We start from the raw sequence: 24930 nt of genomic DNA, 5'->3' as shown, positions 1-24930 counted from the left end.
AACTATTAATACTGTACTCAGAGGGTTTGGCATGAGTCTTGGGGGGGGAACAATTTTTATTTAATTTACTATTAATTTAACAATCAAGCCATTTCTAGTCAAGAGTGAGAAGCAACAAGCCCCGCCCTCTGGCTCTGTCTTCAGACAACTCTCTGCACCAAGACTGGAGCTAATATTTATAGGAGTCTTAAACAAGGGCAATGTTCTGTCATAAATGGAGTTTGAGGGGTAACATTCTACTCCAGCTAACAGAACCATAGTCACTTAGTGAATCCATTCCTTCCTTGACCCTTCCTGTCAAGGATTTTAAGCCTTTGATCAATATTGTAATCCTTTAGGAATGAAAAAAAAAAGCTACTTCCCTCTCCCCCCTGCCACCAATGTGAAAGAATGCACTTTCCTTAGGTGAGTACCAGGCCAAGAGCACCCAGGGGAAGAAGATGAAAGATTTTCACAAGAAGTACACTTTTGTCCAGTCTTTGTTTACATCCTTCATCCATTCCCCCTTCCCCCTTCAAGAAAAAGGCCTTTTGTTCTTGGCCTTCTGCAGACCTTCAAACACAAAAATTCTGAAATTCAGGTTTTTGGACTAGAGAAATATTTATTTTTTAAGATTTCTAGGGAAACTGAAAAGGAGGTTTTAAAACATTCCTTCATATTTTGTTCTCAGTATGAGAGAAGGAGAATCTCCTCGATTTCCATTCCCAGGCACAGATCCAAGAAGAGGAAAAAAGCATGTGGGGAAATGAGAGAGGAGGGAGATCAGCTCTGTCTCACTGCCACCTCCCCTCCATTTCCACATAGGAACAAAGCATCAGTTCTACACACCAGTCTCCTCCTATCCACCCTCACCAGGCCCCAGAAGCCCTCTAGCCTCTCCCCTAAATTCTCTGGTGCCGAGAAGGGGGAACCAGAGAAAGAGAGAGAGAGAGAGAGAGAGAGAGAGAGAGAAAGAGAGAGAGAGAGAGAGAGAGAGAGAGAGAGAGAGAGAGAGAGAGAGCGCGAGCGCCCTTTTGTCCAGGGCCAGGGCTGTGGTGGTCTGAATTGGAGGTGGCTGGGAGAAATGCAGCTTGACTGAGGAGGGAAAGGGAAAGCAGAGAGGCAAGGAAGAGGAGGTAAGGGAGGGAGCAAGGAGTGGGGTCCATTCTAGCTTCCCTCCCCTGTCTCTATCTCTCTTGGGCTGGGAACCCAGAGTCATTGCTCACCTCACGATACAGCAGAAGCAGCTGGGCTAATGTCCTCTTACACAAACTTGTCGGGGCTCAGAATCGGGCTCCTCCTGCGCAGTCTAGAATTAACGCCCATTTTACTAATCCACATCTGGCACGCGATCCAATCATATATCCTACCATCTGACCCCTAGCAAAGGTTCTTCACCTCTGGGGATCCATGATTCTACATGCTAGCTACTTGCTGCCGGACCCCACCCCCCAGATCTCCCACTCCAAATGGAAATCCCAGGCCTGTTCTGGACTCATATCAAATTACAAGCTACGGGATCACCGGATCGATCGAACTGGAATTCTGAATCCAGTTATACAGGCAAGAGAACCCTTCATCCTTACACGACTTCTGGTCCTGAGTTCCAGGAAGTCTAACTGTCTCCCTTAGCCCCGAATCTATCCGACTGCCGGCTCTGCTTGAGCTTCCCAGCTTCAAGCACCTTCCCAGAAGATTACCAGCATTTGTTCTGCCCGGGTACCAGACGAACCCGGGGGTGGCTGGGTGGGGCCTGGCATCTTCCCACTTCCGACTCTTCCATTGGCTACCCAGGGCAGGAGGCAAGGTGGAGCCCCAGACCCACCCACTCTAACGGCCTCCTGGACCCCAACAGCCTCCCAGTCCCAGCCCTCCACCTCCAGTCACATCCCATTCTTCCGGGCGCAGCCACGCCTCTTTGACCCTTTATTTCACACCCCCACTCGGCACCGAGGGGAATCTGAGATGGGGCAACGGGTATGGATGGTCTTTTCCCGCTCCCAGTCCCACTCCGAAGCGGCTCATTTCTTCCACGGTCCACTACGAAATATCCAGTTCAGCCAAATATGGGGAATGCGCCTAGCAAGGGCAGAGTTAGGGTAATGCTGAGGCCGCATCCCTGTCCCCCAACAAGCCCTTCTTCCCCAGAAGTTCTAGGCCTGGGAATCTTCCGCTCAGACAGACTCCCAGGTCCCAAAAGAAAGGCTCGGATTTAGAATGCCCCCGCCCTAACGGCTCTTCGAAGTAAGGACATCTTTCCTGCCCCAGGGTCCCCGGAAAGTCTCCCAAGGGCTGCCTCCCGAATCACGTGTCCTGATTAGCTTTTCTTCCCACCCCACCCCCTCGCTCCTCCCTCTCGAGTTCCTAGGAAACTTCAGTGGGAATTTGATCAGCTGAATCTCTCGAGGACTTCTCTGGTGTCCTGGAGGGGATTGGGCTTCTGCCGCCGGGAGGAGTAAGGTGGGCCCGCTAGATCAGCTTTATTTTACCTTGAGGTTTCTTCCCACCACCTCAGTTGCCCCCCTCCCCTTTCTGTTCCTTGCTTAAGACTCTCCATCTCCCCACTCCGGCCATTTTTCCTGGGTGCCCTTCCTGCTTGGAACACTTCCTCCTCATCCTGCCTCCTACCTTCCCTGGCTTTAAGCTAACTTCAGCAAGAAGCCTTTCCTGCCAGCACCTTCCATTAGATGACCTCCAAGTTATCCTATGTATTTTGTTACTAGGTAATTGTTTGCACGTTACCACCACCCCCTCTCCCCCTCATTAAATTGTGAGTTCCCTGAGAGCAAGGACTGTTTTGGCCTTTCTTTGTGTCCCCAGCACATAGTATATGTTTAATAGATGCTGGTTGACTTGACTTCCCTCAGAAGCACGCACCCCTACACTGAAACGCCAGGGGCAACCTCTGCTTCCCTCCCTCCTGGGAAAATCTCCTGGGTTCCTTGGCTTCTCCCCTCTGCCCTATGAGGGTGGGGACTTCTCTTATTTCCATACACACAACTCTTGACTCCCAGAGCAAAAACTCTAAAACTCTCGATGGCTTCCTGCTTTCCTGCAACTTAACCCTACCCTGGAATTCCAATCTGCCCTGCATAGGCATTTGGATTTGGCTTTCAAATCTCCTACCTGTTGGCACCAAGGAGGCTGGGAACACGGAGAAGAGGACCACCTACACCAGGACTTTTCCCCTTCTTGACAAGGCTATCTGTTGGTTTGTATATGTGTGTCCTGTGTATAGGAATGTTGAATGTTTTATACAGAGCGAAGCCACTGCCTTGTTGGAACAGACCCAAGGTTTCGAGGTATAGGGAGGGATGGAAAATCCAAGGGGAATGGACCACTGCCTTTTGCCACACTGGCTGCAATGCTTTCTTTATGCACACGAGGCATGGGTGCTTTATTGTCCTGGTGACTCCAGGCAAGCCCACTACCGTAGGGATGCAACTCAAGCAGGTCTGGATTCCTGAGCTGATACCCTGCCCCAACACTCTCCTACTGCCATTGCAGTCATCATCAGGCTATCTTGGCCCAGGAGACTCTACTTCCTGAAACCATCCTTGCTCTGTGTTCTCCCAATATCACAACCCCTGCACTATCTTGAGCCCCTCTCCCCCACCCAGCCTCTGAACCCCTTTCTTTTCTTATGAAGAAGTTTCTGCTCTATATGCTCATGCTCCTCTCCATTCTCTTGGAGTGACCCACTGGGAAACTGAGATGGAGATATTGAGTTTCCTACCTTAACTCTCTCCCCATCCCATACCTGAAGCAGTTCCCTTCTTCCAGGACCTCCAAGAGCTTGAGACGTGGGAGACACCAAAGAGGCACCCTTTACCCTTAACATGTCCTCCTTCCCCTTAGCTTCTAGGCCTAGTGGAGCAAAGGCTCTGGGAGGATAACTGTCCCCCTTCCCTGGCCCATGCAAATCACTGTGAAGGCCCAAATCCCTTATTCCACCCCAACCCAGACATGGACACACAGGGCACGAAGTAGAAAGTTTTCCCAGCCCCAATCTCCTGAGGACACTGGGATTTCTCAGGATGGGATGGGCCCAGAAGAGTAGCCATATTTGACATCATTGTAACAAGGTCCTATTATACCAATAGGGCTCTCTCCATCATGCTGTCAGTCCATGGGCTGTGCCTTCCCCCTCAAGAAGGGCACCTTGAGCTCCTCAGCTTGGCACCTCCATCCATCTCACCCTCCAAGACTTCTCATCTCATTTACACATTCAGATTCCCCATGGTTCAGGCTTTCTGGCCTCAGTAGCAAGCTATGTCAGACCCATGCAAGACAAGTGCAGAGTTCTACCTTGCCTGGGTACTGAAATTAAGGGAAGAGTGGGCTAGCCCTGACACTTTAGGAAGCTCTTTCACACGTTAGCCTGAGACCTGATGGCAAGTGTATCTTTTTTTTTGTTTGTTTGGCAATTGAGGTAAAGTGACTTGCCCAGGGTCACACAGCTAGTAAGTGTCAAGTGTTTAGTCTGAGGCTGGATTTGAACATTTGAACTCAGGTCCTCCTAACTTCAGGGCTGGTGCTCTATCCACTGGGCCACCTAGCTGCCCCACAAGGGTATGTTTCCCAGGACAGCAAAGGCACTGAAATCTCACCAGAAAGACAAGCCTCACTGAATAGGGGGTTCTGGTCAAGGGCTGCTTCAATTAATAAGACATTCCCCAGTAGATAAATGATCAATGGATATAAAGAGGAAGTTTTCAAAGGAAAAAAATGTAAATTGTCAACCATAGGGTACAATGATCCAAATCATTAATAATTTGAGAAATACTCATTAAAGCAACTCAAGTGTTCAACCTCACACCCATCAGTTTGTCCAAGATGAGCAAAGAAGGAAATGACAAATGGAAGGAGAGAAAGAAAGCAGCCACACTAAACAGGCAGCATTGGAGGAAGTGAGATTGGGCCTGCTGTTCTGGAAAGCAAATTGCAACTGTGCCCCCAAAGTTACTTAATGCTACATACTCTTTGTCTCAATTATACTACTTCTGGGCCTGCTTAGACCCCAAAGAGAGAGAAAAAGAATCCATATGGACAAAAGTGTTTTTTTTTTCTGGCAGCCCAAACCAGAAATGAAAGAGGTGCTTACTATTCTGAACAAAGGCTAAACAAATTATGGTCTATCCATGGAAAGGTATATTATTGTGCCATAAGAAATGACAAAATGGACATTATCAGAGCAAGCAGTAAAGAAGGGAGCAGGAGCAGGAGGGCAATTTATACAAAACTGACATTTATAAAGAAAACAACAACAGCTTGAAAAGACTTTAGAACTAGTGTCAAGTCCTGAAAGAAATCAAAGCCGTGAGTTGAGGAATAAAGCATCTTTCATTGAGATAATAGGGTGGCAAACCTGGGGGATGTCCCATGAGTGCAGAACACAGTGGATTTCTCAACCCAAAGACTCATGCAAAAGTTTCTTATACCTTTAGGAGGAGAAGGTGTATATTTTTTGAACGTGGCTAGTGATCGAAATCGTTTTGCTGGACTAGGCAGATCTGTCATGAAGATTTGAGGTTGGTTTTTTTTGTTTGTTTGTTTTTTGTTGTTTCGTTTGTTTCACTGGGGGAGTGAGAGGGAGAGATAATAAATGCTTGTAGCATTCAGTAGGTGAACAAATGCTTAAATAATTTGTCTAAAAAGGGGGGAAAATCATTTGGAACAGAAACATCCCAGATGGGGGTGGGGCTGGGAGAGAAAAGGGAGCAGAAGGGTGAAAGAGCCTGGGGAGGGGGCTAGGGTTGGGATATGGGAGGGGGGAGGCAGCCAAGGGAACGCAGAGCAGGGGTGGTCGGAGGAGGCGGGGCCTCGGGCCAGCGTGGTCGGGTGATGACTGCAATGGCGCTCGGAGAGTGTTGGGGCCGCCCGGAGCCTGCAGCAGCTCCAGAATCCTGGCCATTCCCAGAACTGCCGGGGTTTCATCCCTACAGGAGCAGGCTTGTGTGGGGTCACTACGACCACGGCGCATCTCGGCCGAGTCGACACCAAGAAAGCACTGTGGCCGCTATAGGAGAGGGTAGGGAACAATGATTTCCCCGCCCCCTTACTTTGTCTCTCCAATCTCAGCTCCCAGTAGTTTTGCTTCCCTCCCGCTTCCCTTCCCCACCCCGACCCTGCCCGGCCACCAGCCACCATCCCGCTCTTCTGAACCCATTCTGACTCCCTGCGGTCCATATAGAAAGCTGGATAGTGGGATCCCCTTGCCTAAAGATCCTGCCCTCCCATCCATCCATTCATTGCAGAATGTGGACGGGGCCGGGGGGGGGGGCATTCCTGCAGCTGATTTTCCAAGGAATCCTTGGGAGTGTATGTGGGCCAGCAGATTCCCCATCTTTCCCTCAGATCCCTCATCCCACTCCTTAGATCCATTTCTGGGGGAGGGATCCGAGACATCATCTCCCCTAGGGGTCACACAGACCCAGAAACACTCAGGAAGAGGCAAGGAGGAGAAAATGCTGGTACAAGTTTCCCCTGGAACCCCCAAGTAGGGGTATGAATGTGCAGATGTCAGCATCCTAGGAGGCTAGGGCCACACTTATTCAGGAGTTTGTTCCCAGACAAGGCTCTTTGTTCTCTGTTGTCCTTGTTCCTCCCCATTTCCTGGCCTGGACAAGTGGCTGAGCTCCTCCAGGTCTGACTGCCTATTTCTGACTTGCCCCGGAGCTTCCTCTCTGGCCTCCAGGGTGCTCTCAAGATGGCTCAGGTAGGAGTTTGGCCAGCTGGAGAAAGTCAGAGTCTTTTTTTCCCTAGGGACATCTCCCTTTGCTCAGACATGCAAAAGAACAAACAAAAAATCAGTCCCTGCTCTCAAGGTATTGACAGTCTAAGGGGGGGAGAAAACATGCAAACAGCTATGTACAAACAAGTTATCTATAGGATAAATTGGAGACAACCAACAAAGAAAAGTCACTAGCAGTAAGAAGGATTGGGAAAAACAAAACAAAATGAAACGAAAACAAAAACTGGGAATTTAGCTGAGACTTGAAGAAAGCTAGGGAAGCCAGGAGCTAAAGATGAGGAAGGATAGTGTTCCAGGCATGAGATAACAGGAAAATTAACTTCAATATTGTTACTATCAAAGGTAATATTCCCTGCCCCTCCTAAATAATCCTTCAAGAAGTTTTTGTGGCCAGATTTTTGGATGTAAGAATTGGATTAACGTTCTTTGGAATTTTTTAAAGGGAAATAAGAGCACCCCCTCCTCAGGATAGCCAGTTCATGGTTTTACAACTACAAGAGAAAGGTAATCCTACTTAGAAGAGAAATGCAAGCTTGTAAGAAGTATTAGAAAATCTAATTGTATACTTGGTAGTTTTATAAATTAAAATGGAATCAATTTGAGAATAATTTGAACTGGTGTGTGTTTTGAACTTAGAAATTTTGCTGTAAATTATTGGAGACTTCTACTCATTTTTATAATGGATGCAGATTTAATATTTTAGAGCTAAGAAGGAAGGAGATAGGATCTCCAAATGTAGCCCCCTGTTCTTGCCTCCCATTAGCTTATGGACTGGGGAGGTTTATTATGTGTCCCATACCTTTAATTCTTAAAGGGTAGACTACTACTCACCTCTCAGTCGAGATTGATAGCCTCCCACCCACACTGTGCACTCCAAGGGAATTTGAGCTACTCCAGAGACTGAGTTAGAAACTAAAGTGAAAGATTTAAGCCTAGGTCAGTTTAAGAACTTTTGCTGATACGAACTAATAATGGCAAAAACAGTTTAGCCAAAGGGATTCCCTTGAAAAAAAAAAACAGAGGAATAAAAAGTGGAAAAGCAATTAGGTAATTTACCAACTTTTCCCTTTTGTCTAATCGGGGTAATGTGAGTTTTATTAGACAATACAAGCTGTTCTCTTCCTCTGATCTTTCTATCTGGAGAAGCCAAGAGGAGGATGAGAAGCCTAATCATTTTTTTTTACAATAGGCTATGCAAAAATGCTAAACAATGTATGAGGCTACACCCCTTTAGTCCACAAGATACCCATGTTACCTGCACCCATTTGTTAAAAACATTTCTATAGAAAACTGATACCCTAGTTGGTATAGTATGCCTATTGAGCATATAAAATATGTTGCTTTATATATTTTCTATAATGAAAGGAGACAGTGACAGGAGAAAGGAAAAGAGGGGGAGGCACTGGGGAAAGATTAAGCCCAAAGATCACAGCCTCAGATTTTCTCCAAGTGTTCCCTTCACCTTCTTTCCCCACAATTTTTTTTTTTTTGCTTTTTGGTGAGGCAGTTGGGATTAAGTAACTTGTCCAGGGTCACACAGCTAGTAAGTCCCACAAATTTTAGAAGATTTAATAATTACTCTTTCCATCGATAAGGTATCCAGTAGAAACTTACCAAATGCTGAGTAACTGAAGCTGAATGTGGAAAGGAATTCTGTTTTAACTCAAAGGAACGGCAACTAGCAGGTAAGTTTCCTTCCTTTTAAGACCACTTCTTTCTCCTTATCCCAAATTCCATCTATGAACTATTGGGGACAAGATCTCCTGGGCAGATTTAGGGGTACCATTCTCTGCTCCTCTGTCCACAATGGGTCCAAAATTGCAAAATAAGGGAGTTTTTTTGTCCTTTAGGGTACACTTTGATAAAGGTTTCTCTACACTGGCCTTAAATGCAATAACTTTAGAATTTCAGCAATTTATGTTTAAATGTATGTCACCATTGTACAAGCTGTTTGTATAAGAAATGCTGGAAAGAACTGGAAAATACAACTCTCAAGACTTAGTAATTACAAAGTATTAACTCCACCTTCTGAAAAGTGAAGAATAAGTAAGCAAAAACAGAGAAGAGAGTAAGTATGATTTAATTCGGAAAAATGCTTTCAGTTGATCTCCTAAGTTTTTATAATTACTAAGAACATCTTCATGGGGTTTTAAAAGGGCTTTCTCCCATGACCTTCTTCCTATATTGGGACTAGAAATAGGCAGTATAGGTTTCTTTCTCCTTTTGAAAGAATGAGAGAGACTTCAGGTACCTCCATCTCCTAGAGGACACATGAAATTGCAACTAATCCAGCAACAGGGTTTAACTGTAGGTAAATTTTTAAAAAGATCACCTGATTTGAAATTAAAGTAAGTCCTTGGGTTTGTTTAACAACAATATGTGCTAAAATTGTTTTTTCTTCCTGGATAGTGGCTCCTACTGTTTTAGTGATTCTTTATTTTTGGGGGCTTTATTTTAGAACTCAAATACAGAATAGAGAAAAGTAAAAGAAACATCATAAACTTAAATATAAAGTAAGAAAAACAAAGCACGTTATGTGCACAGCAGAACATAGGAGAAGATTCAAAATACATATAGCAATAAATTTTCATTTCAAGGAAGTCTGTATGATAAATACCACACATTGTGTCGAGAGCTGTTCATCTTTTCTTTGCTTCCTTGTAAGTTTTCTTTTGTTCTCTGCTGTGCACTTTTTACTTGGTTCTTCTTACCTCTTCCTCCCCTTCTCCCCCAAGAAGGCTACAATTAAGTGCAGATATATGTATATATAGATATATACATACACATGTACATATATTCGTATACATGCATATATATACATATATACATATATAGAAATATACTCTCCTTAACAAATTCTACTTCTGATATTTATTTTTAAGTTTGTGCGTATCTCTTATTTTCTATTCCTCCTGATTCCTCTAGTTTACTTCTACCCACTACCTTGCCCTCCTATTACTTAGCCCCCTCCAAGGATCCCTCCCTATCCTCCAATTCCCATAGATCTGAACACCGTTCTATACTCGTCTTTAATCTGTTGCTTCCCCCTCTCCCTAGAGATCCCTCCCTTATCCTCTCCTCCTCCTTATCTGTTTTATTTCTTCTGAATTTAGAAGACTTTTATACTCTTCTAGATGTATATGTATTGTTTCCTCTTGAACCCATTTCCAATGAAGGTAAGTTACCAGAACTACTAGCCCTCCTCCCCCATCTAATTCCTCTGTGTCAGTTCTTACTCTCAGCCCTCATTTGTATAAGATAATTACTCCTTTTGGCTGTTCCTAGATGGTTTTACTTTTTAAAGTCATATAATACTCAGGTCTACTCCAGTCTTTCTTACAAACTACCCAATTGCTAATGACAATCTTAGACACACGTTTTACATTTTACATATATAAAAAGTAAATGGTCTGTCCTTGTTAAATCCCTTGTAGTCAGTCTTTGGTATGTACCTTATGTTTCTCTTGGCTCTTGTATGTCAAATCTTCTATTGAATTCAGGTTTGTTTGTTTTTTTTAAACAAAGTCCTGGAAGTCTGATAGTTGATCAAATGTCCATTTTTTTTTTCATTCTGGATTATGCTTTACTTTGCTGGGCTTGAAATTTTTGGCCAGAATCCCAGTTCTTTTGCTCTTTGATATGTAGTATTCCAAGACCTGCAGTCCTTTAATGTCACCACTGCTAGGTCTTGTGTGATTCTGATTGTGGCACCATCATATTTAAATTGTTTTTTTCTTGTTGGTCTTAATATTTTATCCTTGAACTGGGGGTTTCGGAATTTGACTATAATATTTCTATGAGTTTTCCTCATAGGATTTCCTTCAAGAGGTGATCGATGGATTTTTCCTATTTCTACTCCCTCTCCCTTGTTCTAATGCTTCAGGACAATTTAAATTATTTCTTGTGCTATTGTATCAGGATTATTTTTTGATCATAGCTTTCAAGTAGTCAGATTGTTCTTGTTTTCTCTTCTTGATCTGTTCTCCAGATCAATTGTTTTTCTTATGTTTCACTTTCTCTTCTATTTTTTCACTCTTTATATTTTGTTTTATTATTTCTTAATCTCTTATAACTTTTCTGTATTCCCCTTGCCCAATTCTAATTTTCAAGGTTGTCATTTTCTTCTTTAAGATTCTGGATCTTCTTTTCTAATTGGTTGACTTTCTTTTCATAGTCTTCTTGTTTTTCTTGGATTGCTCTTTTTTCTTTCTTTCTTTTTTTTAGTTTTTCCCCAATCTCTCTCATTTGATTTTAAAAGTCTTTTCTAAGTTCTTGTATAAATTCTTTTTGGGTAGGTGACCATTTGATGTTACTCTTTGGGGTAGAAAATGGTTTCTTTGCTTCAGTACCCTCCCCTGAAGATGAACCCCAATCTTCTTTATTCCCATAATAACTTTCTATGGTTGGATTCTTTCTCCTTTGCCTGTGCATTTTTTGTAGTAATAGCTTAATTTTTGTAATCACTTCTAGTCCTGGGGTATGCGTGGGGGATGGTGCCTTGGGCCTCAAATATTCCTTCAATTCTCCCCTCTAACCTGGAACCAAAGCCAAATCTTCAGCATCCTGTAAGTGCCCACAGCCAGTGGCATCCTGCCCCACTGCTTCTGCACTCACCAGGTGTGTAGTGGTTACTTCTCAGCCCTGCTGCTCCCCACAGCACAGGTGGATCTGTCATTTCTTACCAGCAGAGATTCCCTCGATCTTCCCTGGCTCAAATGCCCAAGTCTCCTCACTGTTCCAGGGGTAAAAGTTCCTTGGGCTGGGGCCGAGGCAGCCTCCCAGATCAGCAAACCCTATAGGTTCCCTCTTGCTGTTTAAGCAGACTTAGCCTGGAGGAGTTTACTCTTCACAGGGACCAAAAGTTCTGGGATTTTCCTTCAGATCTTCTTGTATTGTTCCAGGAGGACCTCTGTTGTGCCCCTATTCTTATTCATTTTTACCCTCACTTTGTTCACCCTGAGGTGCTATTTTATATCTTTTGTGGGGGGAAATCTTGAGAGCTTGGAATTTTCTGACCTATTCCATCATCTTCAATATGTGCTAAAATTATAAAGGAAATATTCAGTTGAATGATATAGTTGGAGATATGGTTGAAATGTAGGATTTGAGCAAGGAAAGAAAGTTGTGTAGTCTGAGCAAAGGATTTTGGAGATTTAGAAAGAGAGTTGGGAAAAGGGAAGGGTTTAGGGGGAAAGAAAATGAGTTCTGTTTTGGATATATCATATTTTAGGATGCCTAGGGAACATCCAGTTTGAGATGTCCAAGAGGCAGTTGTTAATGGGAGACCAGCAATCAGGAGAGGAGTCATACACGTGCAGCCAAAGCACAAACCACAACATCATCTGTTTAGTATTCTGTAAGATGGAGGTAATAGTGGCATGGGTATTGTAAGGAACAAATGAGATAATATATGTACAGTTTGTTGCACACCTTAAAACACTATCTAAATGTTAGCTACGATTGATGTTGTTAGTCCTACACCAAAGCTTGAATTGTTACTTGGTGAGAATAAGAATAAAGTGCTCCAGGCCTTCAGAAAAGGAAAATCCTATGCAGACAAGAAAGGGCACAGTCAAACTGACCTGGTCAGCTAAAAGGTAATGATCCAACTGACCAGCTCCTTGTTAGGTACAAATAAATTCCTAGATGGTAGAGGTGGGGTGGAAAATAGGTTCATAAAATTATAAGAGCTAGAAGGAACCTTAGAACAAAGAACACAGACCTGAAAGGAGACATCGGAATTCACCTAGTGTGACATCCAGAATGAATTTGCTTGGTGTTTTTGGGCTACTGTTTCTGTATCTCTAAAATGTGGGTGCTATATTTCTAAGGTAGCCTTGCCAACTCTCAATCTGTGATCTTACAATATTAAAATGATAGTGATCTTGAATTTGCTATTACTTACTTCCTGGCAATAGAGTTGCATGACTTTAATGTTCATAGATGGGAAGGGAAGGAGGAAGGGAATAAACACCTATACAGCACCTATTGTGTGCCCAGCTCTTACCCTGTGGCTCCAAGAAGCTGTAGCGTGCACAGTGGCCACACCCCAGTAAAACCGTCTTGGCAGATGGTCTGAACCAGGTTGAGGGCAACCAACAGGTGTCAAATCCGTCAGTGAGTTAGGGGGATGTCTACCCCAAGTATGTGAAGACATCCCCCAGTGGAATGGGTGGATGAGAACAATTTGTTCCAATGGCCACGAAGGCAGCTGAAGCAGGTGCTGTGGAGCTCCTAGAGCTTGGTTAGACATTGAAGACGACAAGGTCAGCCACTGCATCCCAGGCCAATGCCAGTCTTCTTGACTTTTGTCCTGCCACTGGACTGTGATGACTCTGGAAGAGAGGGGGGCTGATGACTTTGTGCAACTCTGCCTCACTTCAATCCAACTCATGAGTGCATTAAGACATTACCCTGTGATGTCATTGGTCCTCTTCAAAACCTGACAAACAACAATAATAACAACTGTGTGCCAGGCCTTGTGCTAAGCACTTTACAAATATTATTTCATTTGATCTTCACAACAATTCTATGAAGTAGGTGCTATTATTACTCCCATTTTACAGATGAGGAAACTAAGGCAAACAGAAGTGAAGTGACATGTTCAGGGTTACACAGATAGTGAATATCTGAAGCCAGATTTGAACTTAGATCTTCCTGACTCCAGTTCCATTGCTTTGTGTCCTGTGGCACCCCCTAGCTGCCTCTTATGTTGATAGTCTGATTAATGCTCTCTTTTTTATTTCACAGTTTTCTTAGCCAACAGATTGCTTTAATATGTCAAGTTGGAGCAGCTGAATTTGCCTATAGCACCTTCTTCTTCCTGTTATTCTCAAGTTGACCTTTTCTCTAACTAATTGACAGTCTGACTGTCCGGAGACACCTGATTTAGGTCTATGTAGTTGTCATGCCAAGAGCACTGGACCTGGAGTCAGAGGTTCTGGCTTGCAACCTTGCCTCAGTTTTCTCCTCTCTAAAATGAGGAAGTTGGCCTAAATAATTTCTAAGGTCACATCCTGCTCTTAATCTGTGGTCTTCTGATTATGAAAAGACCCCCACACCAGTAGCTAGTCATTGCCCCTTTGAATTTATAATATATCTACTTTGTCATGATGTGAATCAGTGCTCACCACATTGAGTGCCTTCTGATACCCTTCCTGAAGAATGGCTCCATGACATGTGTGTTATGAGGCTTTCAAGAAGTTTATCAGCACTTGCTTTCTTTTATTTATTGATGTACAAGCATGCTTTCCAAAAACATTGTGGAAAAATACAAGATTGTAGACTGCAGCTGTAGAGATGACACTTTTTATTCTACATTCCACAAGTTAAAAAATGCACGCATCTAGGGACAGGTTATCCTGTTCTGAAAACATTTCTGTGAGAAAAGCTTTGCCCACTCCTTCTTGGAATTCAACGGATGTTAAGGTTGACCTTTACTGTGATTGGCTTAAACTATTCTTGCTGATGCTGCAGAATGGTGTCTAAAAGTGGTGTCTATTAAAAAAAAATGCATCTGCCCTATATTCCTTGTAGATGTTTTCATGAGTGTTTATCTAGCTACCCAAATAAAAGACCCTTTTTGCTTTATTTTCAGAGTCCTGTGTACTTACTGACCCTGTCCTCAGGAACACACTGAGGATAGTGAGCAATAACTCCTGAGGGTCAGCTTCAAATTTAATTCTACCACAACATTTTCACTGACTTCCCTTATGCTCATCATCACATTGAGACAATTGAGTATCCAGGTAACTGGTGACAGTTTTCAGAATCTTTTCAAGTTCTTCATAAAATGTCTCCAAATCTTCTATTCTGTAACCATAGAAACTGAGTTTGTGTATATGGTGTATTTGCTTAGCCAGTCACAAGCCCTTCAAATTGAGATGATAAAATAGATCGAAAAAGTTTGTGTGGTTGGGCACTTAATGAAACCAACTCCTCTACCTTTTTTATTTAGCTGGCAATCTAGAACTGGAAGCCACCTCTCCAATGACCTATGTGACTATTAAAAAGGTTTGAGAGACATAATTTCTGGGTAGTTTAATCATTTTATTAATAAGGCCAGCACATTACTAATAAAAGGATGGTCATTTGGCTGCCCCTCTTAGACCAAAGACCATTATGAGTGGGCTAGCAGATTATACACCCTTAGAAGAGTAGGTGTTCAGTGAAGAGTTGAGAGTGACATCATGTCACCCTTGGACAGAAAGACTTTTCTCTACACCCAGACCACCTCCACCCTTGGGCAAACTATTCAAAGAATTTATGCCCCACCCAAGTCTGAACAGAACACAATGTCTACTCCACCAGGGTGGGGTCTTGAACTAGAAAGTTAGTCTACATTATCGGCAACATCCTTCTAGAGACTGAACTTTTTAAAACCAGGACTTTAGAAGAAGGGGAGAATTCTGGATCTCCCCAAGTCATTGATTATTAGTAATCACTTCTCTCACCTACAATTTCTTTAGTCTTTCTAGTTTCACTTCTAATAAGAATGTCAATGGGACAGTACTATTGATGAATCCGAAGAAATATTACTCAGTTGTCTGATGAATTGTTCTACGAAGATCCTGTATTTGAAAGAACAATTGTTAAACTGACAATATTTCACTGTCAACACACTCCGGCCTCTTTGCCACTGATCCACTAGTTTGACTGAAGAAGAAAGGCACCAAATTGGATGATCTTCTGTCTTTTAAAATTTTGTTTTCACGGTTCATCGTGGCCAAAAATCTCTGTGCTTTGCCAAAATCTTTCAGAACAAATGTTTGTTCTCCTGGTATCATCCTTGAGAATCCAATCTCCTTTCTGTTCCATGATGACACTTCAAAGGAGTCAGTCAGTCATTCAGCAAGTACCTATTAAGCACCTACTATATGCGAATAACTGTGCTATCCTCAGCATAATGGGGGAGATGACACATATAGGGGAGTGGTGCCTAAGTAAGGGTCTTTTGGTTTGGAAAATAACAGGGATGGACAGTGGTGACATATTAGAGTATGTTAAGGAATCTGATGAGAATATGGCCAAAGAGTAGGTTAAATGTAGCTGGATCCAGCTTTGCTAGAGTGGACCACTTGAGTGACTCATAAATCAGGATTGTCAAGGCCCTAAGGTAGGAGATCCGGAGCTGAAAAGGTTAAATCTTCCAGAGCGTGATGAAATGTGAAGGAAGAAAACAGATAGTACATTAAGCAAAGATATGAAATTACAGTGAGTGCTTGACATTTCTCTAGCAGTTTAATGAGGCATTTATGAAGATAAATCTGGGAAGACAGGTTGATCCTGACCAAATCCATCTAGAAGAAATATAGGCTGCAGAGTGGCCTGAGGAAAGGCACAATTTTTTTTTAAATTTTATTAACTTATTTTGATTTATCAACAATCACTTCCATATGCTTTTGAGTTGAAAATTTATCTCCCCCTTCCTCTCCCTCCCCCTTCCTCTCCCTCCACCCTCCCCAAGACGGCGCACAATCTGATATAGGCTTTACATTTATATTCCTATTAAACATATTTTCACATTAGTGAAGTTGTAAGTAAAAATTAAAACCAATAGGAGGAACCATCAGAAAGATGAAATAAAACTCAGTAGAAGGTAAAAATAAGTGATAGCTATTCGACTTCCACAGTTCTTTCTTTGGATGTGGACAGCATTTTCCATCCCGAGGCCTCTGGAGATGTCTTAGATCCTTGTAATGCTGAGAAGGGTTCAGTTTAACAATATTAGTCATCGCATAACGTGGCTGTTATTGTGTACAAAGTCCTCTTGGTTCTGCTCACTTCACTCAGCATCAGACCATATAAGTCTTTCCAGGTTTTTCTGAAGTCAGCCTGTTCATCATTTCTTATAGCACAATAGTATTCCATTACATTCATATACCACAACTTGCTCAGCCATTCCCAATTGATGGGCATCCTCTCAATTTCCAATTTCTTTGCCACCACAAAAAGAGCTGCTATGAATATTTTTGTACATGTGGGTCCTTTTCCCATTTGTTTGATCTCTTTGGGATATAGCCTTAGAAGTGATATTGCTGGATCAAAGGGTATGCACATTTTTGTAGCCCTTTGGGCATAGTTCCAAATTGTTCTCCAAAATGGTTGGATCAATTCACAACTTCACCAGCAATGTATTAGTTTTCCAGTTTTCCCACATCTCCTCCAACATTTATCATCTTCCTGTTTTGTCATATTGGCCAATCTGATAGGTGTGATGTGGTACCTCAGAGTTGTTTTCATTTGCATTTCTCTAATCAATAATGATTAGAGAATTTTTTCATATGACTATAGATTGCTTTAATTTCTTCATCTGAGAATTATCTGTTCACATCCTTTGACCATTTATCAATTGGGGAATGGCTTGTGTTCTTATAAATTTGACTAAATTCTCTATATATTTTAGAAATGAGGCCTTTATCAGAGAGACTGGTTGTAAAAATTCTTTCCCAATTTTCTACCTTCCTTCTAATCTTAGTTGCATTGGCTTTGTTTGTGCAAAAACTTTTCAATTTAATGTAATCAAAGTTATCCATTTTGCTTTTCATAATGTTCTCTATCTCCTGTTTGGTCACGAAGTCTTCTGTTCTCCATAGATCTGATACGTAAACTATTCCTTCTTCTCCCAGTTACTTATGGTATCAGCCTTCATATCTTAAGTCATGAACCCTTTTTGACTTTATTTTGGTATGTGGTGTGAGATTTGGGTCTATGCCTAGCTTCTGCCATATTCTTTTCCAGTTTTCCCAGCAGTTTTTTCCAAAGAGTGGGTTCTTTTCCCAGAAGCTGGGGTCTTTGGGTTTATCAAATAATAGATTACTATAGTCATTGACTACTGTGTCTTGCATATTTAACGTATTCCACTGATCCACCTCCCTATTTCTTAGCCAGTACCAAGCAGATTTGATGATTTCTGCTTTACAATATAATTTAAGATTTGGAGTTGCTAGGCCACCTTCCCCTGCATTTCTTTTCATTAGTTCCTTTGATGTTCTGGACCTTTTGTTTTTCCAAATGAATCTTGTTATTATTTTTTCTAACTGTATAAAATAATTTTTTGGTAGTTTGATTGGTATGGCACTGAATAAGTAAATTAGCTTAGGTAGGATTGTCATTTTATTATATTAGCTCGGCCTACCCATGAGCAACTGATGTTTTTCCAATTATTTAGATCTAATTTTATTTGTGTGTGTTTGTAATTGTGTCCATAGAGTTCCTGGGTTTGTTTCGGAGGTAGACTCCTAAATTTTTTTAATGTCTACAGCAAGTTTAAATGGGATTCTCTTTCTGTCTCTTGCTGTTGGGCTTTGTTGGTAATATATAGAAATGCTGATGATTTATGTGGGTTATTTTATAGCCTGCAACTTTGCTAAAGTTCTTTATTATTTCAAGTAGTTTTTTACTTGATTCTCTAGGATTCTCTAAGTATATCATCATGTCATCTGCAAAGAGTGATAGCTTTGTTTCTTCTTTGCCTATTCTAATGCCTTCAATTTCTTTTTCTTCTCTTATTGCTAAAGCTAAGGTTTCCAGTACAATATTGAATAACAGTGGTGATAATCGACATCCTTGTTTCACCCCCGATCTTACTGGAAATGCTTCTAGCCTGTCCCCATTACATATTATGCTTGCTGAAGGTTTTGGATGTATTCTATTTATTATTTTAAGGAAGACTCCATTTATATCTGTGCTTTCTCGTGTTTTTCATAGGAATGGGTGTTGTATTTTATCAAAAGCTTTTACTGCATCTATTGAGATGATCATGTGGTTTCAAAAATATGGAATGCTTCATGAATTTGCATGTCATCCTTGTGCAGGGACCATGCTAATCTTCTCTGTATCATTCCAATTTTAGTATATGTGCTGCCAAAGCAAGCATGGAAAGGCACAATTTTAAAGCTTCTGGTGGAAGAGTTTTCAAGACACCTCGAAAGGGGAGGGTTAAAAAAATAGAGCTCATGACAGATTTTTAAAAGGGTAACTAGAAATACATCAGCAGCTATTAACCAATTTCTTTTTTCTTTCTCACCTCTCTAAAAATTTTTCTGAGACTGATCAATCTATATATCAATGATATCCTTGATGCAAATCTAGGAAAGTTTTTGTAGGTGACTTTCTATAGAAGACTAGGTCTCTTCATAGTCACACAGTTTACTGAGATATATATGAAATGTAACATTCCCTGTCCATTGTTTGCTGATGACAAAAAGGGTAGGTGGTGGGAGAAATCCAGATTTGACTTGGTAGAGAAAAATTGCATCCTTAAGAATTGCCCTTAAACAAATGTCTCCATCTATCTGTTAAGGCCCAATGGCAAACATGACACCAAAGGCAATTTTGTGTAATAATTCTTTAGGAAGCTCAAGAGAGGCCTCAAGATACCAGAAGTTAAGGGTGCTCGGTCTCAGGACTTCCCCGCAGCATCTTTGCAGTGAGGTGGCTCCCAATGTCCACAGCCAAAAATGTTCCTCTCCCTCTGAGAAGATGGTAGGTCAAGTAGCCCTAGAGGCAAAGTAGCAAGGGAACTAAAGAGTGGACCCCAGTATAAAAAGGGCTGCTTGTTTTCTTTGAATTCCTGCCCCTTACCAAGAAAAAAATCCAGGACAAGCTTCTCGTCCTCATTTTCTTTCGTTTGGTTTTTTTTTGGAAATTTTAAAATTTATTTTAAACTTAAATACAAAATAAGAAAAGAAAAAATATTGCCATTTCAAGAAAACCTGTGTAATAAATAACTACACATTGTTTTCAAAGCTGCCCAGATTTTCTTTGTTTCTTGTAGGTTGTCTTTTGTTTTCTGCTGTGTGCTTTTTACTATACATACATATATAATACATATGTATATATATATATATATGTATGTATGTGTGTGTACATACATATAATACCATATTTCACTGCATAATCATCGCAGATTTTACACCAATTTTTTTTCCAAAAAAAGGGGTGAGATCATTATGTGAAGCTTCAAAAAAATTGTGCCAGTATTACTTAAAAACCATTTATTACTAAACTGTCTTTGGTACAAGATTAGGATGCACAGAATACTCATAAATATATGTTAAAATAGAATACTGACAGTACAAAGTCCTTTTTAAGTTTTTCCAAGAAATCTTTTTTGTGCTTGGGACAATTTAACATTTCTTACTGAAAAAGGAGTGGCTTTTTTTTAGCTCCACTATCTTCCTCTGAATATGAACTCAGATACTCTCTGTCCCCGTAGTAGCCATCTATGGTTGGGTTCTTTCTCCTTGGCTTACTTATTTCTATTTTTTTTTAAAGTTTATTTATTTTTAGTTTTCAACATTCACTTCCACAAGATTTTGAGCTCCAAATTTTCACCCCATCTCGCCCCTCCCCCACCCCAAGATGGCATGCATTCTGAATACCCCTTCCCCTAGTCTACCCTCCCTTCTGTCTCTCCCCCCCTTCTCTTATCCCCTTCTCCTTCTATTTTCCTGTAGGGCAGGATAGGTTTCTGTACCCCATTTCCTATATTTCTTATTTCCCAGTTGCTTGCGAAAACATTTTTTTTAAACATGTGTTTTTAAAACTTTGGGCTCCAAATTTTCTTTCTTCCTCTCTCCCCACCTACCCTAATTGAAAAGGCAAGCAACTCAATATGAGTTATACATGAACAGTTATGCAAAACACTTCAATAGTAGTCATATTGTGAAAAACTAACTCTGTTTCCCTTAATCCTATTCCGTCCCCCATCTATTCTATTCTTTCTTTTGACCCTGTCACCCTCAGAAGTGTTTGTTTCTGATTACCGCCTTTCCCAATCTGCCCTTCCCTCTGTCATCACCTTGATCTCTTGTCCCCCTATTTTTCTGTAGGGTAAGATACAGTTCCATACCCAATTGAGTGTGTATGTTATTCCCTCCTTAAGCCAAATCTGATAAGAGTAAGATTCACACATTCCCTCTCACCTTCCCCCGTTTCCCCTTCACTGTAAGAGCCTTTGCTGTTTTTTGTGAGATAATTTACCCCATTTCTACTCTCCCTTTCTCTTCTCCAGTATAATCCTCTCTCATCTTAATTTTATTCTCCAGATATGACCCTTCATCTTCAACTCACCTGTGCCTCTATCTATCTATCTATTATCTATCTATCTATCTATCTATCTATCTATCTATCATATACATATATAATTTTTTCCCTCCAACTACCCTAATACTGACAAAGGTCTCATGAGTTACAAATATCATCTTCCCATTCAGGAATGTAAACAGTTCAGCTTCATAGGTCTCTTATGATTTCTTTTTCCTGTTTACCTCTTCATGTTCCATTTGAGTCTTATTTGAAAGTCAAATTTTCTATTCAGCTCTGGTCTTTTCATCAAGAATGCTTGAAAGTCCTCTATTTCACTGAATGATATTTTTTCCCCTGAAGGATTATACTCAGTTTTGCTGGGTAGGTGATTCTTGGTTGTAATCCTATCTCCTTTGCCCTCCGAATATTATATTCCATGCCCTGTGGTAATGTAGAAGCTGCTAAATCTTGTGTTATCCTGATTGTGTTTCCACAATACTTGAATTGTTTCTTTCTGGCAGCTTGTAATATTTTCTCCTTGACCTGGGAACTCTGGAATTTGGCTACAATATTCCTAGGAGTTTTCCTTTGGGGATCTCTTTCAGGAGATTGGTGATTCTTTCATTTCTATTTTGCCCTCTGGTTCTAAAATATCAGGGCAGTTTTCCTTGATAATTTCTTGAAAGATGATGTCTAGGCTCTTTTTTGATCATGGCTTTCAGATAGTCCAATAATTTTTAAATTCTCTCTCCTGGACCTATTTTCCAGGTCAGTTGTTTTTCCAATGAGATATTTCACATTGTTTTCTAATTTTTTGTTCTATTGGATTTGTTTTACAGTGTCTTGATTTCTCAAAGTCACTAGCTTCCAATTGCTCCATTCTAATTTTTAAGGAAGTATTTTCTTCAGTAATCTTTTGGACTTCCTTTTCCATTTGGCCAATTTTTTTTTAGGGCATTCTTCTCCTCATTGGCTTTTTGGACCTCTTTTGCCATTTGGGTTAGGCTATTTTTAAGGTGTTATTTTCCAGTATTTTTTTGGGTCTCCTTTAGCAAGCTGTTGACTTGTTTTCATGATTTTCTTGCATCACTCTCATTTCTCTTCCCAGTTTTTCCTCTACTTCTTACTTGCTTCTCAAAATCCTTTTTGAGCTCTTCCAAGGCCTGGGACTGATTCATATTTTTCTTGGAGGCTTTGGATGTGGGAGCTTTGACTTTGTTGTCTTCTTCTGGTTGTATGTTTCCATCTTCTTTGTCACCAAAGTAAGAGTCTGACTCTTTTTGCTAGGTTTGTCATGATCCCAGCCAATTACTTGAGTTATAAACTCTTTGTTAAGGTAGAGGTCTGCTTCCATTGTGGAGAATGTACTGTCCCGAGCTTTGGGGGTTTGTACAGCTGTTTTCAGAAATACTTCTAGGGACCTGTAGATTTTCAGTTCTTCCAAAGTGGTATGATAAGGGGTGAGGTGTTTACTCCTTTCCTGGCCTGTGCTCTGGTATATGAGAGACCACAAGCACTCTTTTCTGTCTTCAACTGTGAGGAGGATTCTCTCTCTACCGCCACTACAAGCTTCACCACACCAGCTCTCCTCCTTGCCCCAGGACCACCCCTCAGAACTGTGACCCAGATCCAAGTACGGACAATGCAAGAGATTCCTGCCTCAGCACTGGCAGAGAGATCCCTGCAATCCCCCTCTGATCAGCCACTTGATTCCCCCTTAGTTTGTGGGCCAGAAGCTCAGGAGGCAGGCGCCGCTCGGGGGCCAAGCTCAGGAATTAGGACTGATATCTAGCTTCTCTGTCACCGCAGAAACTTTTCCCAGTGACCTTCTAAGTTGTTTTTGGTGTTCATGGGTTGAGAAGTCTGGAAACCACCACAGCTGCCTGCGATTTAGTCCTCTGAGGCCTGCTCCAGGATCACTGTGGCACTCCTCTCCCAGCCCAGAGTGATATACCTTTCTGATCAACCATCCAGTTTGTCTTGGGCTGGAAATTTGTTTCACTCTGTCTTTTTGTGGGTTCTGCTGCTTTAGAATTTGTTTAGAGCTGTTTTTTTTTACAGGTATTTTGGAGGGGTTTGGGGGACAGCTCAAGGAAGTCACTGCTTTCACTCTGCCATCTTAGCACTGCCCGAGGTTAAGTCTGTTTATTTTGTTTTTAACAGCTATTAGTGTGATCAGGTTTTTGGCCTGAGACAATAATGCCTTAGGTCCTTCTTATTGTAATTTTCTGAGATCTGTCCCAGGGCTCAACCTTAGGTTCTCATCTCCATTCCTAAGCCAGGGCTAGAACTCCTGTCACACTGTCCTGCAAATGCTCTTGCTCCCTGTGGTCCCTCTGGTAGCTGCAAACTACAGCTGTCCTCTCTACCCTGGAACTGAAACCAGGGACTCTGCTCTCCTCCAAGTGCCCACAGCCAGCAGGGTCCCTGCCCCTCTGCTATTGCACTCACCAGGTGTGTGCTAGCTCCTTCTTCCTGCAGCCACAGCCCAGGATGTGTCTGGTCAGCACAGTTGTCCTTAGTGTCCCTCCACAGTGGAAGGTCCTTCAGGCTTCTCCTTCTCAACTCTCAGACCCCCCACACTGTCCATGAGGTGAAAGTTTCTAAGGATGAGGCTGCCTCCCAACCCCAACTATCCCTAGGGCTTGTTGTTTGTTGATTCGGTAGATGGAACCTCTGTCCTTGGGGTTCAGGTCTTTCTTGTGGTGTTCTAAAGTTGTCTTGGACAACTGCTTTAGTCTGACTTTTGTTTGTTTCTGTTGCTTTACATTCCCTCTGAGGCAATGTTCTCTTTTTCTCTGTGGAGGAAATTTGGAGAGCCAAAAGTTTCTGACCTCCTCCATCTTCCCAGAATCCTCTGTCCTCATTTCCTTAAAATCTATCAACCTCAGGGTTGTTTTGATTTTCATTTTTGTTATTATTTGTAATTTGGAGTATTTTTTCATGTGGTTGTGAATACTTTGAAGTTCTTATGAGAACTGTTTGTTCATATGCTTTGACAATTTATCTGCTGGGGAATGGCTATTCTTTTCACATACACACACACATATAAATTGTTTGTTTATATATCTTAGATATATAAAACTTTATCAGAGAAATTCAGTACAAAGATTTTTTCTCCCATTTAACCCATTCCCTTCTTTTAGGTGAAATTATTTTGTTTGTGGAGAAGCTTTTCAATTGTCTGACAGTTAATATACATTTATTAAACTCCTACTATGTGCCGGGTACTATGCTAAGTGCTGGGGATACAAAGAGACAGAAGACAGTCCTTGCCCTCTTAGAGATCACAATTGATTAGGAGAAACAAACAAACAAATACATACAAGTAAGCTACACGCACATATATGTATATATGTGTGTATATGTATGTATGTATGTATGTATGTGTGTGTGTGTATAGTATTCTCTTGATCTTATTGGGAAGGCTTCAAGTTTGTCTCTGTTACACATAATGCTTGCTCTTAATTTTAGATAGATACTCTACTTATCATTTTAAGAAAGGTTTCATTGATTCCTATACTTTCTAGTGTTTAAAAACACTATTCCTATTAAAATAGGAGTTCTAATTAATAGGATTTCTATTAAAATAAGAATGGGTATTATATTTTGATAAATGATTTTTTGCATGTATTGATATAATCATATGATTTTTGTTATTATTGTTATTGATATGATCAATATCCCTAGACTCTGGTTTCTAATCCATTCTGTTACCCTGTTCCATTTTTTGGATGAGTTCATCTCATTTACATTCACAGTTATGATAACTGTGTATTTCACTACATCCTATTCTATTTATCCTTCTCTTTTTTAACTCTGTTCTTTCTTCAAAAGTCTATTTTACTTCTGACCACTGCCTCCCTTAATCCTTCCTACTGCTTATCACCCCCTCCCTTTCTCTAAGCCCCTTTCCCTCCTACTTCCTCTAGGTAAATGGAATTTCTATACCCAACTGTTTGTGTATATGTACTCCCTTCCCCCCTCATTCCCCATGCATTACAAAAACCTTTCTTAGTGTCTCTTTTACATAAGATAATGATCCTCATTCTTATTCTTCTTTCCCTTTTCTCCCAGTGACTACTTATTTCACATCTTTCCATTCTTCTTTTGAGATCATCCCAGCATAATAGATTCATACCCATGCCCCTCCATCTAAGTAGACT

At 41.3% G+C, this 24930-nt stretch overlaps 1 long non-coding RNA gene and 1 other non-coding gene across 2 annotated transcripts in view; one reads left to right on the top strand and one right to left on the bottom strand.

Moving 5' to 3' along the window:
- Positions 1-5425: 5425 nt before the first annotated feature.
- LOC110202217 (uncharacterized) overlaps positions 5426-24930 on the top strand; it is a 29865-nt gene continuing 10360 nt past the window's right edge. The window contains exons 1-3 of the long non-coding RNA XR_002322664.2: positions 5426-5510; positions 5925-6010; positions 8329-8418. This is a non-coding gene — a long non-coding RNA (uncharacterized LOC110202217). The remainder of the gene's footprint in view (positions 5511-5924; positions 6011-8328; positions 8419-24930) is intronic.
- LOC144458186 (U6 spliceosomal RNA) lies at positions 18505-18607 on the bottom strand. The gene has a single exon (XR_013487746.1). It is a non-coding gene; the product is annotated as a U6 spliceosomal RNA (small nuclear RNA).

This window comes from Phascolarctos cinereus, unplaced genomic scaffold (genome assembly GCF_003287225.1).
Source record: "Phascolarctos cinereus isolate Bilbo 61053 unplaced genomic scaffold, phaCin_HiC Scaffold_6;HRSCAF=336, whole genome shotgun sequence".
NCBI lineage: Eukaryota > Metazoa > Chordata > Mammalia > Diprotodontia > Phascolarctidae > Phascolarctos > Phascolarctos cinereus.
The sequence above is the reverse complement of the archived record's forward strand: the minus strand, read 5'-3'. Positions and strand labels throughout refer to the sequence as shown.